Genomic DNA, 17,763 nt, shown 5'->3' on the forward strand with positions numbered 1-17,763 from the left:
CCCAAGAAGAATTTACTTCAGAGGACAGCACTGAAGCTACAGTTCAGGGAGAGGGACATGTCTAATCAGAGCACACAGGAGCAAATGCAGGGGAAGGGAGAGAGAGTGGAGCACATCCTGGCCCACCAAGCCTTGAGGATGACATTCAGAGCAGCCAGTGCAGAGAGGACCATATGGTCAGCCTCACTACAAGACAGCATCTCACACTTCAATTAAATGTAACTAACATGTATGAACGCCCCGCAGCCCCAGCAAGAACGTAGAATGATGAAGAACGTAAATGGTTCCCAACTATCAAAATGAGTAGCATCTGGGGTCTTACAGACTTGTCTTCAAACAAGCAGCCACCTTAGTGAGGCACCAACTAAGTCCACATGGAAGAGGCACACCAACCTGTGTGAGCCAAGGATGATAAATAATAAAATCCAAATCGGAAGGCAAGAATAGTTTCAGAGCTTGCATGGTGAACACTTGAATTGCAGAAGGCTATGGATGACAGTGGGAACCCAAAATCCATTTTCAGGGTCCACACATGGATGAATCCTCTGGTGAATCCCCTCCGACCATAGAGGGATGTGGCTAGCCGTGATAGCAGATGGAGTATTGGAAACTCAAGTATGACAGATGTAATTAGGTTAAAATGTAATCCCTTTGGACCCAAATTAAATTTGTTCCATTTTTTAGCATCTCTTGCTTATTTCTCAATTGAGGATTTTCTCTGGTTGATATTGTTAGTGTTGTTGGTATTTTTTATTTTCCGGGTTTTTTTTTGTTTTCCAGTACATAAAATTCAAGATAAGTAAATCTAGAGAGAGAGTAACTGTATTAATGACTTATAAGGGATATGGGAAAGGAGACTGGAGGGAAATAGAGAACAAATAATGAGAACGAAAGAAATGAAAATTTTCTAGAACTGATTGAAGCGACGACTATACACTGAAATATGGAAGTGTAGACCCAATATGACTAAAATATGGAAGCGTGTAATGTTTCAATTACGTAATCAAACTATAAAAAAGTATTATGCACTTTCTTTTCAAGTCACTTTCAGCGTTCACTAAAATAAAGTATATTCTGTACATACATAAAATCTGAACATCTTTTTAAAATTTTATATAATACAAAGTATATTCTTTGACCATAATAGAATTTAACTATAAATCAAAAACAGAATAATAATAGGAAAATCTCCCAACACATATAAATTAAACAAACCAAAATAAGAGAAACCCACTGCCATTTCATTAATTCTGACTTATAGCAACCCTTTATAGGGTTTCTGAGAGTGCAAATCTTTAGAGTAACAGACAGCCTCAACTTTATCACATAATTTAGCAAAACATGTCTAAATAATTCCTGGATAAAAGAAGACATCTCAAGAGAAATTAAAAAATACTTTGAACTAAATAAAAATGTTTAGAGACATAGTTATAGCATTAAATAATTATTCAAGGAGCTCAGAAATATCTTAAATCAATAATCTAAGTTTATATCTCAAGAAACTAAGAAAAAGGATAGCAGACAAGTCCCATTTTTAAAAATAGTAAACAATAATGACCAAAACTTAATGAAATAGGAGATACAAAAAGAGTAGAGAAAATAAAACCAAAATATAAAATCTTGAAAGATCAATAAATTGATAAACCTTTAGTAAGACTGAAAAGGGAAGAAAGAGAGATGATGCCAATGTTGGAAATAAAAGAGGAGCTCTCACTATAAATCCAAAAATTATTAAAATGATCATAAGGAACTATTGTGAACATAAATTCAAAAACTTAGCTGAAGTGAACAATTCCTTAAAAATTGTAAACTACAACTCACCCAAGATTAAGTAGATAACTTGAATAGTCTTATCAATATTAAAGAAATTGAATCTGTGGCTTAAAAATGTTCTGAAAATTATCTCCAGGATCAGAAATGTTCACAAGCAAATTCTATAAAATATTTAGATAGCTATTTGAATAAATGACCACAACCCTACCCATTATTTTGCAGAAAATAGAAGAGAAGTCCAACTAACTTTACAAACCCAGAATTATCTTGTAATAAATCCAGACACTTAATCCTTATGTTAAAAAAGACATTGCTGTCTTTAAGGTGTCTTTAAGGTGTCATTAAGTCAGTTCCCACTAATAGTGACTCTCTACACAATAGAACAAAACACAACCAGATCATCTGCCATTCTCATAATTATGGTTATGTTTGAAGCCATGTGTACCATGGCTTGGGCCTGGCACACCTTGGTCTTCAAATTGTCATCTTTGTTTTTTAACACTTCAATTTTTAACTTTTACTATTATTCAAATTTATAAAATTTCTTTCGACTTCACTTTTAAGGTTTTTTGCCATAGATTTTCCCAATGCAGCGTATGGTTTGGTTTCTTGACTGCTGCTTTTACTATGGAGCATTAATTGTGGATCCACGTAAAATGAAATCCTTTGCAATTTCAATATTTTCTTCTTTCTTGTGATATTGTTTACTTGTCCAATTATGAGAACTTTGTGTTCTCTGTGATGAATTGTAATCCAAGTAAAGTCTTTCATGTTCATTTCGGCAAGCAAGTTGGGGTCATCTGTACTTCACAACCAGTTCATGAACCTTCCTCCAGTCTTGATGCTGCATTCTTCTATAGTCAAGATTATTTGCTCAGTCTCCAGATTGGGTAAATATGGTGAAAGGTTATTCAACCTTGACACACACCTTCCCTGATTTTAAGCCAAACAGAATCATTTTGTTCTGTTTAACTAACTAAACTGTTTCTTTATCTACATAGAGATCCTGCATGAGCATAATTAAGTGTATAGAGTCACAAGAAATGAAAATTATAGATGTGTATCTCTGCTGAACAGAAACACAAAAATCCTCAACAAAATTTTAGTAAGTTGAATCTCTAAGCTCCAAACACCTTGTCACAGAGTCAATTCCAACCCATAGCAATCCTAAACAGGGCTTCTTGGGTTGTAAGTCTTTACAAAACAGATAGCCTCAACTTTCTCCCACAGACTGGCTGGTGGGTCGGAACTGCCACCTCTGTGGTTACAGTCCAACGTTTACCAGGCAGTGCCACCAGAGTGCATTCAATTGAACGTACTGATAAATTTTCTTAAAATAAGATAGAACTACTTTGTGGATTTGTCACAAAAACACAAGAATGGTTTACTATTTACAAATCTAACGATCTAGCTTATTGTATTTACAGTCTACAGTTAAAAAACATGATCATATCAGTGGATAAATATATTTGACACACTATAATAGCCATTCGTTATTAAAATTTTAAAACTCTCAACAAAATAGTAATAAAAGTGAGAGTCCTGTAAGCTATAAAGAACACAAACAAAAAGTCTACAGTTAACATCAAATTTAATAAATTACTGAACAGTCAATGATCAGTAACAAACAAAAATGTCAGCCTCCAGAAGTTAGTAACAGTGAATATGAGAATAAATAAAATGTTCTAAAACTGATTGTAGTGATGATTGTACAACTGTCTGGATGTAATTGAACTATTGAATAGTATGAATTACTATCTGCCAATAAAAGTGTGGAAAATAAATAAATAAATGGCACAGCAAACAAAAGCAAAAATAAATAAATCAGTCAACTTCCACCATTCCTATTTAAAATATTTAGGAAGTTATAGATAGCGCAATAAGGAAAAGAAATAAAAAAGTATACATACTGAAAAGAAAGAAAAAAGAGAGATGAAGATGTCTAGTTGCATACAGTGTGGTTGTTTAAGTACAAAATCTATTTTTGTAGCCAAGGACTCTATTTTTAAAAGCTTCTAAAACTAATGAATCAACTTAATAATGTTGTACTATACAAGACTTAAAGAAACCTGCATTTTCTTTATATTAGCCATGTATCAGTGGTAGCTAGACTTTTAAAATACGTCAAATAAAAAAATGAAAAGTTTGAGTATAGAACAAAAAAAGTATACTGAAAATAGAAAAGCTGGTAAAATATATTCAAAAAAGACCCAAATAAATTGAAAAAATACCATAAAAGAGACACAGGTGTTGAATAATAATAAGGATTCTCCCCAGAGTGATCTGCAGATTTTATACAATAACATTTAAAACCCTAACATAAGATATGTGTAGATATAAACACCAACTCACTGCCATCAACTCAAAATGACTCTGTAGGACAGAATAGAACTGTGGGTTTCTGAGGCTATAAATCATTACCAGAACAGAAATCCTCATCTTTCTCCTGAAAAGTGGCTAGTGAAGCATCAACCTTGTGATTAGCAGCCGACTACCCAGCCAGGTATATTCAAGCTGAATCCAAATTTAATGGAAGTGCTAAAAACTAGGTAGTTAAAATTCTCTTGAGAAAGAAAAATAAATTTAAATGAATTGCACTACCCAAATTTAAGATGTAATATCAAACTCCAAAACTGAAGATGGTGAAGAGATACACATGTGTCTCAATGGATTAAGAAGCCATGGTGGTGAATGGGTTATTTGTACAGCTGTTAACTTCAAAGCAGGCAGTTCCAACCCACCAGTTGCTCTGTAAGAGAAAGAGCTTGAGATACAACGCAAGTCAGAGTTGACTCCATTGCAGTGAGTTTGATTTTATGGATCAATGGAGCAGATTATAAAGTCAAAAGCCCATGCAAATGTGCCCTTGTTAGTTTTAGCAAAGATAAGAAGAAGGAGGAGGAGAAGGAGGAGGAGGAGGAGGAGGAGAAAGAGAAGGAAGAGGAAGAAGAGGAGGAGGGTGAGGGTAAGGATAGTCCTTTGATAAAAATTGTGTTGGAACAATTGGTCATTCATATGCAATTTTGTAAAACATTTTATTAGGGACTCATCCAACTCTTATCACAATCCACACATATACATACATCAATTGTATAAAGCACATCCCTACATTCTTTGCCCTAATCACTCCCAAAGCATTTGCTCTCCACTTAAGCCCTCTGCATCACGTCCTCTTTTTTTTCCCCCTCCCTCCCTGTTCCCCCCTCCCTCATGAGTCCTTGATAATCCACAGATTGTTATTTTGTCATATCTTTCCCTATCCGGAGTCTCCCTTCGCCCTCTTCTCTGCCGTCCATCTCCCAGGGAGGAGGTCACATGTGGATCCTTGTAATCAGTTCCCCCTTTCCAACCTACTCACCCTCCACTCTCCCAGCATTGCCCCTCACACCCTTGGTCCTGAAGGTATCGTCCACCCTGGATTCCCTGTGCCTCCAGCTCCCATATGCACCAGTGTACAATCTCTGCCCTATCCAGTCCTGCAAGGTGGAATTCGGATCATGGTAGTTGAGGGGAGGAAGCATCCAGGATCTGGGGGAAAGCTGTGTTCTTCATTGGTACTACATCGCACCCTGACTGACCCGTCTCCTCTCCTAAACCCCTCTGTGAGGTGATCTCCAGTGGTTGACACTTGGGCCTCGGGTCTCTACTCTGTACTTCCCTCTTCATTCACTATTGTGTATATATATATATTCTTTTGATGATGCCTTATACCTGGTCCCTTTGGCACCTCGTGATCGCACAGTCTGGTGTGCTTCTTCCATGTGGGCTTATTGCTTCTGAGCTAGATGGCCGCTTGTTCATCTTCAGGCCTTTAAGACACCAGACACTGTCTCTTTCGATAGCTGGGCACCATCAGCTTTCTTCGCCACATTTGCTTATGCACCCATTTGTCTTCGGCGATCGTATCATGGAGGTGTGCAGCCAATGATATGATTTTTTGTTCTTTGATGCCTGATAATTAATCCCTTTGGGACCATGCGATCACACAGGTTGGTGTGTTCTTCCATGTGGGCTTTGAGGGGTAGGGCGGTAAGGAAGTGGTATTAACAAACATAGGGACAAGGGAACAACATGAACCCAAAATGGTAGTGAGGGGGGAGTGGCAGGCCTGGTGGGGAATGATCAAGGATAAGGTTGCGTAGAGAAAAGGTATAGCTGTAGCCCAGGTGGGGACGGAGCATGGTAGCGGGGCAGGAGGAAAGTCAAGGGAGATGGAGGAAGGAGCTGGGAGTCAAGGGGCATTTGTGGAGGTCTAGACAAAGACATGTACATGGAAATGTATATGTGGGGATGGGGAAATAGATCTATGTGTCTATATTTATAGGTTTAGTATTGAGGTGGCAGAATGACCTTGGGCCTCTACTCAAGCACTCTCTCAATGCATGAATACTTTCTTTTATTAAATTTGCACTCTATGATGCTCACTCTCCCGACACAACTACTGAAGCCAAAGCGGGTGAACAAGTAAATGTGGTGAGGAAAGCTGATGGTGCCTGGCTATCAAAAGAGATAGTGACTGGGGTCTTAAAGCCTTGAAGATAAACAAGCGGCCATCATATGCAATTTTTATCAAGATAAAAATCAACCTAAACCTCATATCTTACTTACAGGTAATTAACTCAAGATAATCATAATCCAAAATAAAACCTAAAACAATAAAACATTTAAAGAAAATATGGAAAAGAAGCACCAAGAAGTCAAGAATGCAACAATAAGAAAGCAATTCCATGTTTAATATGGGCAAATCATGAGCAAACACCACACCAAAGAGACTATAATGAGAACATGAAAATATATTCAATATCACCAGCCACTGAAAAATGCAAATTAAGACCATAATAAAATACTTCTGCACACCTAAATCCACTACTTGTCTGTTAGTCTGCGGTACAGTGCTGCTATACTGCTGGAAACTTTGCCAATGATATTTCAAATACCAGCAGGGGTCATCCACAGTGAATAGATTTCAACAGAACTTCCAAATTGAGAACAGACTATGAAAGAGCACTAAGCTGTCCACTTCTGAGAAATTAGTTATTGAAAACCTTGTGAATGCAGTAAAACACTGTCAGATGGGGTGCCAGAATATAAACCCCTCAGGTTGGAAGGCACTCAAAATATGACTGAGGAAGAGCTGCCTTCTCAAAGTAGAGTTGACCATCATGATGCTGTTGTTGCTGAGTCAGTTCTGACTCATAGCAACCTCATACCCAACAGAATGAAGCACTGCCTGGTCCTGTGCCAGTCTCACAATTGTTCCTATACTTAAGCTTGTTGTTGCAGCCACAGTGTCAATTCATCTCCCTGAGGGCCTTCCCTTCTCTGCTTCTCTCTTTTACCAAGCATGGTGTCTTTATCCATGCAAATAAAATGTTTTCTGAAGATCCTTCCACAATGGTTGTAGCAGTACCTTGACAGGGAGCTGCCAGAAGTTCAGTCAGGATTCAGAAGAGGACGTGGAATAAGGGGTATCATTGCTGATATCAGATGGAACTCAGATGAAAGCAAAGAATTTCAGAAAGATGTTGACTTGTGTTTTGTTGACTATACAAAGGTATTCGATTGTGTGCACCAATACAAAGTATGGATAGCCTTGAAAGAATTAGAACTCCAGAACTTTATTGTACTCATGTGGAACCTATGCATGGATCAAGAGAGAGTTGTGCAAATAGAACAAGGGAATATAGTTTAAAATCAGGAAAAGTATGCATCAGGGTTATATCCTCACTATATTTATTCAACCTTTATTCTGAGCAAGTCATCAGAGAAGTTGGGTTATATGAAGAAGAATGTGTTATCATTATTGAAGGAAAAGTTATTAACAAATTGCAAAATGCAGATGACACAACCTTGCTTGCTGAAAGTTAGGAGGACTTGAAGCACTTGCTGATGAAGATCACGGATTGTAGCCTTCAGTCTAGATTACAACTCGGTTTGAATAAACTAAAATCTTTACAATTGGACCAGTAGGTAGCTTCGGGATAAACAGAGAAAGAGATTCAATTTGTCAAGAATTTCATCTTGCATCCACAATCAATGCTTATGGAAGCAGCAGTGTGGAGAACAAATCACAGACTGAATCGGGTAAATTTGCTGCACAAGACCTCTTGAAAAAAAAGAGGACCTGATGCAAAGGGCTTAAGTGGAGAGCAAATGCTTTGAGAGTGATTATGGCAAAGAATGTATGGATGTGCTTAATACAATTGATGTATGTATATGTGTGGATTGTGATAAGAGTTGTACGAGCCCCTAATAAAATGTAAAAAAAAAAAAAAAAGACCTCTTGAAAGAATTAAAAAGCAAGGTGTTCCTTTGAGGATTAAGGTGCACCCGACACAAGCCATGGTATATTTCAGTCACCAGGAACGTATGTGGAAGTTGGACATGGAAGAAGGAACACCAAAGAAGAGTCTATGCATTGGAATCATGGTGCTGGCAAAGAATATTGAAAATAGCATGGACTGCCAAAAGAACAAACAAATCTCTTTTGGAAGAAGTACAACCAGAAGATGCTTAGAAGCAAGGAGGCTAAGACTTTATCATCACCGTTGGACAGGTTATCAGGAGAGACCAATCACTAGAAAAGGACACCCGGCTTGGTAAAGTGGAGTAGGGGAAAAAGAGGCAGATCCTCGAGGAGATGGGTTGACCCAGTGGCTGCAAGAATGGCCCCCAACAGAACAAAGATTATGAGGCTGGTCCAGGACCCGGTGAGGTCTCATTCTGTTGTACACAGGGTCACTGTGAGTCAGAACCCACTTGACAGCACCTAATCATACCAATAGCACATCGAAATAAAATAGCTAAAGTAAAATAAACCAGGGTGGCCAGTCCGTGGATCAGATGAAATTCTCATACACTGTGGGCAAAGAATGACAAATGGTACAGAAACTTTGAGAAACTATGAGACAATTTCTCTTACAGCTCAATATTCATTTAGCATGGATCAAAAACATGTGGATTCTGCCTGTCACTACTGACCCAAAGTGCAGAGATAGGGTGTGGTCCTCTTCCCAAGCACCTTATTCAGATGCCAGCAACCTGAGAAAGGGAGTAAGGCAGGGGGTTAAGGTCATCGTTTGTGTAGGGATAAGATTGCCCTCTGAAGTCTTGATGTCTGAGTGTCTCGGGCACTCAGTTGTTATGTTCAGGTTCCAGATGATTGATTGGCGTCACTCTGCATCTAAGAGAATGACTTCAAGGCTTTTTATGTGTCAACAGAAACTACTATGTGGTTAATTCCCTTCTCTCTAATCCCCCTGGTTAATTTAAGAAAGGGCAATTCACAGCAGTTAGTTAGCATGAATTCTTACAGACCCTTACAAGCATACCACCAAGCAACTTCACTCCTGAGTATATATGACAAAGGGGGAAAAACTACTATGTTTAACTGTGCATAAGGGCTTATAAAAGCAGCTTTTATAACTGACAAAAATATGTTGTAAAAAAATCATAACATTGTGAATGAGGAGGAGTGCGGAGTGGGGACGCAAAGCCCATCTGTAGGCAACTGGACATCCCTTACATAATGGTCACAGGGAAGAGATAAGCCAGTCAGGGTGCAGTGTAGCAACAATGAAACATACAACTTTCCTCTAGTTCTTTAATGTTTCCTCCCCCCACCCCCCACCCCTACTATCATGATCCCAATTCTATCTTACAAATCCAGCTAGACCAGAGGATGTACACTGGTACAGATAGGAACTGGAAACAAGGAATCCAGGACAGATGAACCCCTCGGGACCAGTGGAGAAAGTGGTGATACTAGGAGGGTGGAGGGAAGGTGGGGTAGAAAGTGGGGGAACCAATTACAAGGATCCACATATAACTCCCTCCCTGGGGGTCATACAACAGAAAAGTGGGTGAAGGGAGACGTCAGACAGTGTAAGACATGACAAAATGAAGGAGGGAGGGGAGGCAGGGAGGGAGAAGAAAACATGAGGAGATGATACCAAAGGCTCAATTAGAAAGCAAATGTTTTGAGAATGATGATGGCAACAAATGCACAAATGTGCTTGACACAATGGATGTATGTATGGATTGTGATAAGAGTTGTACAAGCCTCCAATAAAATGATTTATATTAAAAAAGAAAGACAGAATTAGAGAAGCAATTTTTTTTCAAACCCTAATAAAAATCTTAAAAATTTTGATCTAGGCAAGGGGAAAAATATATATAAATCTCCTGATAATGAAGGGAAATTAATATATAATTAATATGTAAAATATATTATATTGTTAATGTTGTATTATTACTATATAAAATATATTATATTAACACTGTATATTATTAATATGATATATTGTTAATATATAAACTATATCATATAAAATATATGTGTGTGTTGTAAATCCTAGCCCCTCTGTCTATAGTTACAGTCATACTTGGGAACTAGTTTTCTTTGTTATAGGAGGCCATTTCAGTGTAATATTTTTAAACCAATCACCTTTCAGATATAAAAAAAGAAAATTAAGACAGAAAAGCCACAGAGATGGTAGAGATAGCTGTCAAGACATATGAAGATCACCAATGAACAAGGACCGTGCAACAGGGCTGGCAGAGAGAAAAAGTATCCCATAGAGCTGGTTCCCTGATTTAGGGCTTCAGTCTTCTCAACTGTGTGAACCTACATGTCTGTTTATTAAAGCTACCCACCTGTGGGGTTTCCGATGTAGCAAAGCTAGCTAAGATTCAACCAAATGTGCTTCAGCAGGTGAATGACCATGTAAACTGTCAGTAAATGACGGGGAGTGAGGATCATCTTTGTGTTGTCACCATACACTGTCATCCATGCAATGGAATACTAGTCAACCTAAAAGGAGCCAAGTATTGATATCTACTAACTTGGATAGATCTCCAAGGCATACTACTGAATAAAAGAAACATCTCTCAACACGTTTCAAACTATATGACCCCACTTGGATGACATTCTCGAATCAGAATCCTGTAGATAAGAAATTGTCATGGTTAGCCATATGGAAAAGGTGTAACTCTGAAGAGCATGAGGATGATTTTTGCCAGTAAACAACTAGATGACATCTTAGCAGATAGAATGTTAGTAGAAAAACAGACCTAACCAATAAATTATAAAAGTTTAAAGTAATATTTTAAATAGGCTTTCCCCGCTCTTCTCTCATTAATTTTTAATTCTGCTATCTCAAAGTCTTTGGATGAGTTCACTCCAAACTCCCTCAAACTACTTAAAACTTAGCAGTAGCCCTCCTTCTACCCTTACAGGATTTAGTACTTAATATTTAGACCAGTGTGCCTTCTCGGCACTTCTTTTACATTTTTTAGTTTTTCCTTCATTATCAGGAGATTAATCTTTTGTACCTAGTACAGTATGAAAGATACAAGTTCAAAGAGAGCTCCACGTGATAAACAATGGCTGGAGAAAGCAGCGGCATTCCACGAAGACATACGCTTAATTTAAAATCTCTTCCTCTTGTAAGTGGTCTTAAACAATGTGGAGTTGCACTTAGAAGTACATTCTCTACATTCAGACTTCACTGTCTGAAATGCTAGCTTCGCTGCTTAAAAACTAGGTGTCCTTAGCTATGGTTTCTAAGCTTCCCAGGCCTCGTTTTCTTTATTTGTGAAACAGACGATATGAAATGATTCGTTCTATCAGTTTGTTGTGAGGGTCAAGCACTTAGCCTAGTGTCTTGTGCATGTTAAATGTTTTGACAACATTTATTGACCACAGAAAGCCAGATGTGAATGTATGTGATGTTGATGTGAAAAGAGAACTCTGGTTTTTATTGATTAAAACCTCAATAGGAAGTCCGAAAGCCAGAATAACTAAGGCAGTCTTGGGCCATATAGAGTAAAGATGTAGGTGTCAGATACATATCAAACCCCAACTTGAATCCTGTGTTCAGTTTTAGGTACCACATCTGAATCAGTACATTGGAAAAACAAATCAACAAGGGTTTGGAAAACAAGCCACAGTCACAGATAGGGTTCAGTGCAATGGAAATATATTGGCTTAACAGCTGCTTAACAAGATTCTATGAATATACAAAGATCTACAACATGTTAGAGGGTAGACAATATCCTGAAGATAGACCTATGCTGGAAAAGAGGAGTGTGGCAGTTACATAATCTTCTGTCAACTAGAGTGAAGGGCTGGAGTCTGACCTATCAATCAGATCAAAGCTAATGGTGCCTCTGTGTGGGCTTGGACTTCTCCTAAGGATTCTGGGAACTCCCATCTCCCTCCCTGGAGGCGGGACACACCCTCTCTCTGTTAGCCATTCTTATTGACCCACATGGAGCCAAGCTGATGGGAACCAGAGCCCTGGAGGTGACGGAGCCATGTGGAAATCCATGCCAGCCCTGGGATGCTTCTATCACCACTGGATCCATAAGACTTTCCACCCACTGCTCTGTGATCTTCCTGTAGTTGGAATCATTGCATGGCTGTGAGTCTAAAGAGGAATTTATGGACTGGTATCGGACATACAGGCTAATATCAGACCCATGGACTTGATCTGGACCGGGCTGGGATGTTTTCTTAATATACAATTACTCTGATTTACACACTCAGGAGTGTCTCTGAATTTATTTCTCTAGTCAACCTGGACTAACACATGGAGAGTATGTTGTTACTTGCTACCAAGGCAGCTCCAACCCATGATGATATCACATATCAGAGATGATATCTTATATAATAGAAGAAAATGGTAACTGGTCCTATACCACCTTCATAATAGTTGGATGCTTGAGTCCATTGTTATGGCTATGGTGTCAATTTACCTCCTTGAGGGTGTCTCCCATTTTCATCAACAGTCTGCCTGATGAAGCCTCCTGATCCTTGTTTCTAAGGAACATTCTGATTACAGTTCTTATAAGGCTGATTTGTTCATTCTTTTTGTAACATATGATATAGTCAATATTCTTTACCAACCCACAATTTGAAGGCATCAATTCTCCTAGTTTCCATTTCCACTATCCAAAGTTCACCTGCATCCATGGGTCAGATGTACCTTAGTCATCAAAGTGACATCTTTACTTCTGAAACTTTAAAGAACTCTTTTTCAGTAGGTTTGCCCAAGGAAGTACATCATTCCATTCCCTGACTGCTGCTCCCATAGGCACAGAAAGTCTACATTAATTTAAATTTAGCATTAAGATAACAATTATAGTTTCTCTCAAACAGAACTAGTTACCCTATGGGGTAATCAGAAAAAATGAGCTTCATTTTTATGTTGTTGTTGTTGTTGTTATGTGCTATCATGCTTATTCTATTAGTGATCCTATATACAACAGAACAAAGTATTTCCCGGTCCTGTAGCATCATCACAATCTTTGCTTATTATTGATCCAATTTTGCAGTCACCATGTCAAGCCAACTCACTGAGGGTCTTATGCATTTTTGGTGACCCTCTACTTTACTAAGCTTGATGTCCTTCTCCAGAGACGGTCCCTCTTGATAAGATGTCCACAGCACATGAGACAACGTCTCACCATACTTACCCCTCTGGAGCATTGTGGCTGAGCTTCTTAATATGGTTCCTTCTTCTGGCGATACCTGGTATATTTAATATCCTTTGCTAGCACCCTTATTCAAAGGCAGTAATTCTTCAATCTTCCATCCAGCTTTCAAACGCATGTGAGGTGACTGAACGTATCAGACCTTGAGTCAGGACCACTGGAGTCTTCAAGTGACAGCTTTGCTTTTAGCATTTTAAAGAAGCCTTTTGCAGAAGCTTTGCACAGTGCAATAATTCATTATATTTCTGGACTGCTGTTTCCATGGGCAATGATTATGGGTGCAAATAAAATGAAATCCTTGACAATGTCAATCAACTCCCCTGTTTCATGATGTTGCTATTGGTCCACTTGTGAAAAACATTGCTTTCTTTAGGTGGAAATGTAATCCTACCTGGAGGCGTAGAGTTTGATTTGCATCAGTAAGTGCTTCAAGTCCTCTTCCCTTTCAGCAAGCAAGGTGAGTCACCTGCACATCACAGGTTGTTGTTGAGTCTTCTTTCCATCCGAAGGGCTCGTCATTCTTCAGAGGACGGGCTTCTTGAATTGTTTGCTCAGTATGCAGATTGAACACGTGTGGCAAAATGACACAACCTTGATACATAACCTTCATAATGTAAAAACACACAATATCCCCTTGTCCTGTTCAAACAATAGACTCTTCATCCATGTAAAGATTCGTCATGAGCACAATGAAGTATTCTGGAATTCCCATTTTTCTCAATGCTATCCATAATTTGTGATGACCCACAGAGGTATATGTTTTTGCATAATCAGTGAAACACAAGGAAGTCTCTTTCTGGTATTACCTGCTTTCAGTCAAGATCTAGCTTATATTCATAAAGATATTTTCTCCTTTCAAGTCCTCTTCTGAATTCAGCTTGACTTTTTGACAGTTCCAAATTTTCTTGGTAAATATGAGTGAGCATTTGCAGCATTTGTTCTGTTTGTTAAAATATCTCAACTGGTATTTTTTTTCAATTCCTGCAGCCTTGACTTTTGGCCAATGCCTTCAGAGCAGCAGTACTTCGTTCCACACCATTGGCTCGTGATTCTGTTACTTCCTGAAATGGTTGGCATCCAATGAGTCATGTTGGGTACAGTGACGATGTGCATTCTTTCCATCTTTGATGCTTTCTGTGTCATTCAGTGTGTTGTCAGTAGAATCTTTAAATAGTGCTACTCGAGGCCTGAGTTTTTTCTTCAGTTCTTTCACCTGATATTGAGTTTGTCCTTCCCTTTTGGTTTTCTAACTCCAAGTCTTGGCATATTTCATTCAAATACAGTGACACCTTATTGTCAAGGTCAATTCATTCCAAATTCAGTTTTGAACACCAAAAATTTTGAGAACTGAACATCTTTGTCCCATAAGAAATAATGAAAAACCACAACCTTGAGACCCCCAAATTATACTTATATAAACTCACCATGAGATTTCCAGGCTTCTTGCATATCCCTGTCACTGGTACACTATCGCCATCAAGTTGGTTTCTGATGTATCCAAACTAACAATAATTTTTCATCCTCTTTGATCATCTGAGGTCTTTGCTTTGTGGTTAACAATTTCACACCTTTTGCTACATTTGCTGCTTTAATTACTATTTTTCCTTCTTCTTCCCAAACTGTTGATAATGTTGACTTAGCTTGTATTCAGCGGACAAAGCAACAACTGATTTAAATTTTGCCATGATTTCTTTCGTTCACTCTCTCTTGGTTCTCACAGTATTTCCCTTAGCTTTACTGCTGGTGTCACTCATTTACTTAGGAGCCATGGTTATGACAGTTTACATAAATAAGGTGCAAAACAAGCACAATGACGAAAATTTTATCACACCAACACAAGCACTCTACATTGTCTGAGCCCCTTTGAGCCTGAACTGAGACGTGAGCTTGACTCGTTCTCAGCCCATGTAAGTTTTCTCCAGTCAGACTTTGGTTTGATTATGAATGCGAAGCAGATTCCCCCCCTCCCAAGTTTGCTATTTGAGTAATGTAAAGTTCAAGTTTGGAGCCATTCAACAAGGTATCTCTGTACACAGTCTACTCAGGACACCCTTGGAAATGGGTTCGGTTATTTCACTTGATCATTTCTTCCTTTTGCTTTAGCTACTGTACATTCAAGAGGAAACCTCAAAGTCTTTTATAGCATCTGCTTTGGCCTTTTCTTTCTGTGCTGTCTTTTAAAAGACTTCTGGTATCTGTGTTAGTCTGAGTGGACTAGAGAAACAAATTCAGGAGACTTACGTATCAAAGAGTAGCTGTACAGTGTACTTTATTGATGGTCCATGACAAAGTCGGGCTCTCTAAGCCCCTCCCCTTCCTTCAGGGGGTCTGGATGTTATATTCTCAGTGTGTTGGGGGACTGAATTGGGGGCAAAGACTCCCCAGAAACTGAGAGCCTCTCTTCCTCTAGTGCTGTTGATGGGGCTGCTGGTCCAGGGGGGGCTCTTACTCCTTGGAGGCCATGTGGACCATGAGGTCCACCCCCCTGTTGCTATAGCCAAATTCATTAGCATACCAGGAAATGAGCTTGACAAAGTGGTTGTTGAGGGCAATGCCAGGCCCAGCATCAAAGGTGGAAGATTGGGTATCACTGTTGAAGTCACAGGAGACAACCTGGTCCTCAGTATCCCAGGATGCCCTTTAGGGGACCTTCGGCCACCTGCTTCACCACCTTCTTGATGTCATGGTCCTTGGCAGCTTTCTCCAGATGGCAGGAGAGATCCACGATGGACACATTGGGGGTGGGGACACGTAAGGCCACGCCAGTCAGTTTCCCATTCAACTCTGGGATAACCTTGCCCACAGCCGTAGCAGTGCCAGTAGATGCAGGGATGATGTTCTGGGCAGCCCCACGGCCATCACGCCAGAGATTCCCAGAGGGGCCGTCCACGGTCTTCTGGGTGGCAGTGATGGCATGGACTGTGGTCATGAGTCCTTCCACGATGCCAAAATTGTCATGGATGACCTCGGTCCGGGGGGCTAAGCAGTTGATGGTACAGGGGGCATTGCTGACAATCTTGAGGGAGTTGTTGTACTTCTCGTGGTTCATGCCCATCACAAGCATCGGGGCATCGGCAGAAGGGGCAGAGATGACCACCCTTGGGCACCGCCCTTTAAGTGAGCCCCAGCCTTCTCCATGGTGGTGAAGACACCAGTGGACTCCACGACATACTTGGCACCGGCCTCAGCCCACTTGATGTTGGCGGGATCTTGCTCTGGAAGATGGCGATGGTCTTCCCATTGATGATAAGCTTCCCATTCTCAGCCTTGAGAGTGCCATTGAACTTGCCGCGAGTGGAATCCTACTGGAACATGGAGACCATGTCATTCAGATCAATGAAGGGGTCATTGATGGCAACAATATCCACTCTGCCAGAATTGAAAATACCCCTGGTGACCAGGTGGCCAATGCGGCTGAATCCATTCACTCCGACCTTCACCATCGTGTCTCAGGGATATAGCTAGGACTACACGGGCTGTCTGTCGCACAAGGAGGAGCAGAGAGCCAGAGTAGCTATATATTAAGAAAACATCCCAGTCCAGGTCAAGTCCATAAATCCAATAGTAGCTCATATGTCCAATACCAATCTATAAAGTCCTCTTCAGACTCATGCAACACATGCAATGACACCGAGTGCAGGAAGATCACAAGTCAGTGGGTGGGAAGTCTTGGGGATGCAGTGGTGGTGGAAGCCTCTCAGCACTGGCGTGGGTCGCCACATGGCTCCTCGAGATCCAGGGCTTTCGCTGGCATCAGCATGACTCCGTGTGACTTCTCAACAGGAATGTCTCCTAGGGAAACAAGCAGAGAGTCTGTTTTTCAATTTGCTTTTCAACAATTTGTGTATCTGGCCTCCAGTGAGCTAATTATCTCTACGGTGCCTCCAAATGAGGTCATCAAGCCGCGACCTGATTGACAGGCTAGACTCCACCCCTTCACAAGTTGACACCAGATTATGTAACTACACAGTATCTTTATGCACCACATCACTGATGTTATCCCAAAATCCAAGGGTCTTAGATCATTAATGTTCACATCTATTCATAAGTTGGTCTCTAAATTCAGGTGAATACTCCAATAATCAATAATTATCCATGCATCTTGATTGCAAATTTGATCAATTTCAAACTGCCAATGTTGGTAAAAATCTTCAACATTTTAATATCTGGCATTAGCGGTTGGTGCATCAATGAGACTAAACTGGTCTTCCTTGTTGTTTTCAGGTGTCATTGAGTTCATTCGACTCATAGCAACTCTATGTATGACAGAAGGAAACATTGCCCCGTGTGCACTCTGGTTAGGGTCTAACCTATCAATGCAGCTCCAGTCATTTTGCTGAAGGGCTTCCTCTTTTTTTGCTGCCTCTCTACCAAGCACGATGTCCTCTTCCAGGGGCAGGCATCTCCTGACAACATGTCCAAAGTTCGTGAGATGAATGAAGTCTTGCCATGCTTGCCTCTAAGGAGCATTCTGACTGTACTTCCTCCGAGACA

At 39.9% G+C, this 17,763-nt stretch overlaps 1 pseudogene; it reads right to left on the minus strand.

Annotated features, from left to right (window-relative positions):
- Positions 1–15,714: 15,714 nt before the first annotated feature.
- Positions 15,715–16,712, minus strand: LOC142447257 (glyceraldehyde-3-phosphate dehydrogenase-like; annotated as a pseudogene).
- Positions 16,713–17,763: the final 1,051 nt, after the last annotated feature.

Source organism: Tenrec ecaudatus, chromosome 4 (assembly GCF_050624435.1).
Source record: "Tenrec ecaudatus isolate mTenEca1 chromosome 4, mTenEca1.hap1, whole genome shotgun sequence".
NCBI lineage: Eukaryota > Metazoa > Chordata > Mammalia > Afrosoricida > Tenrecidae > Tenrec > Tenrec ecaudatus.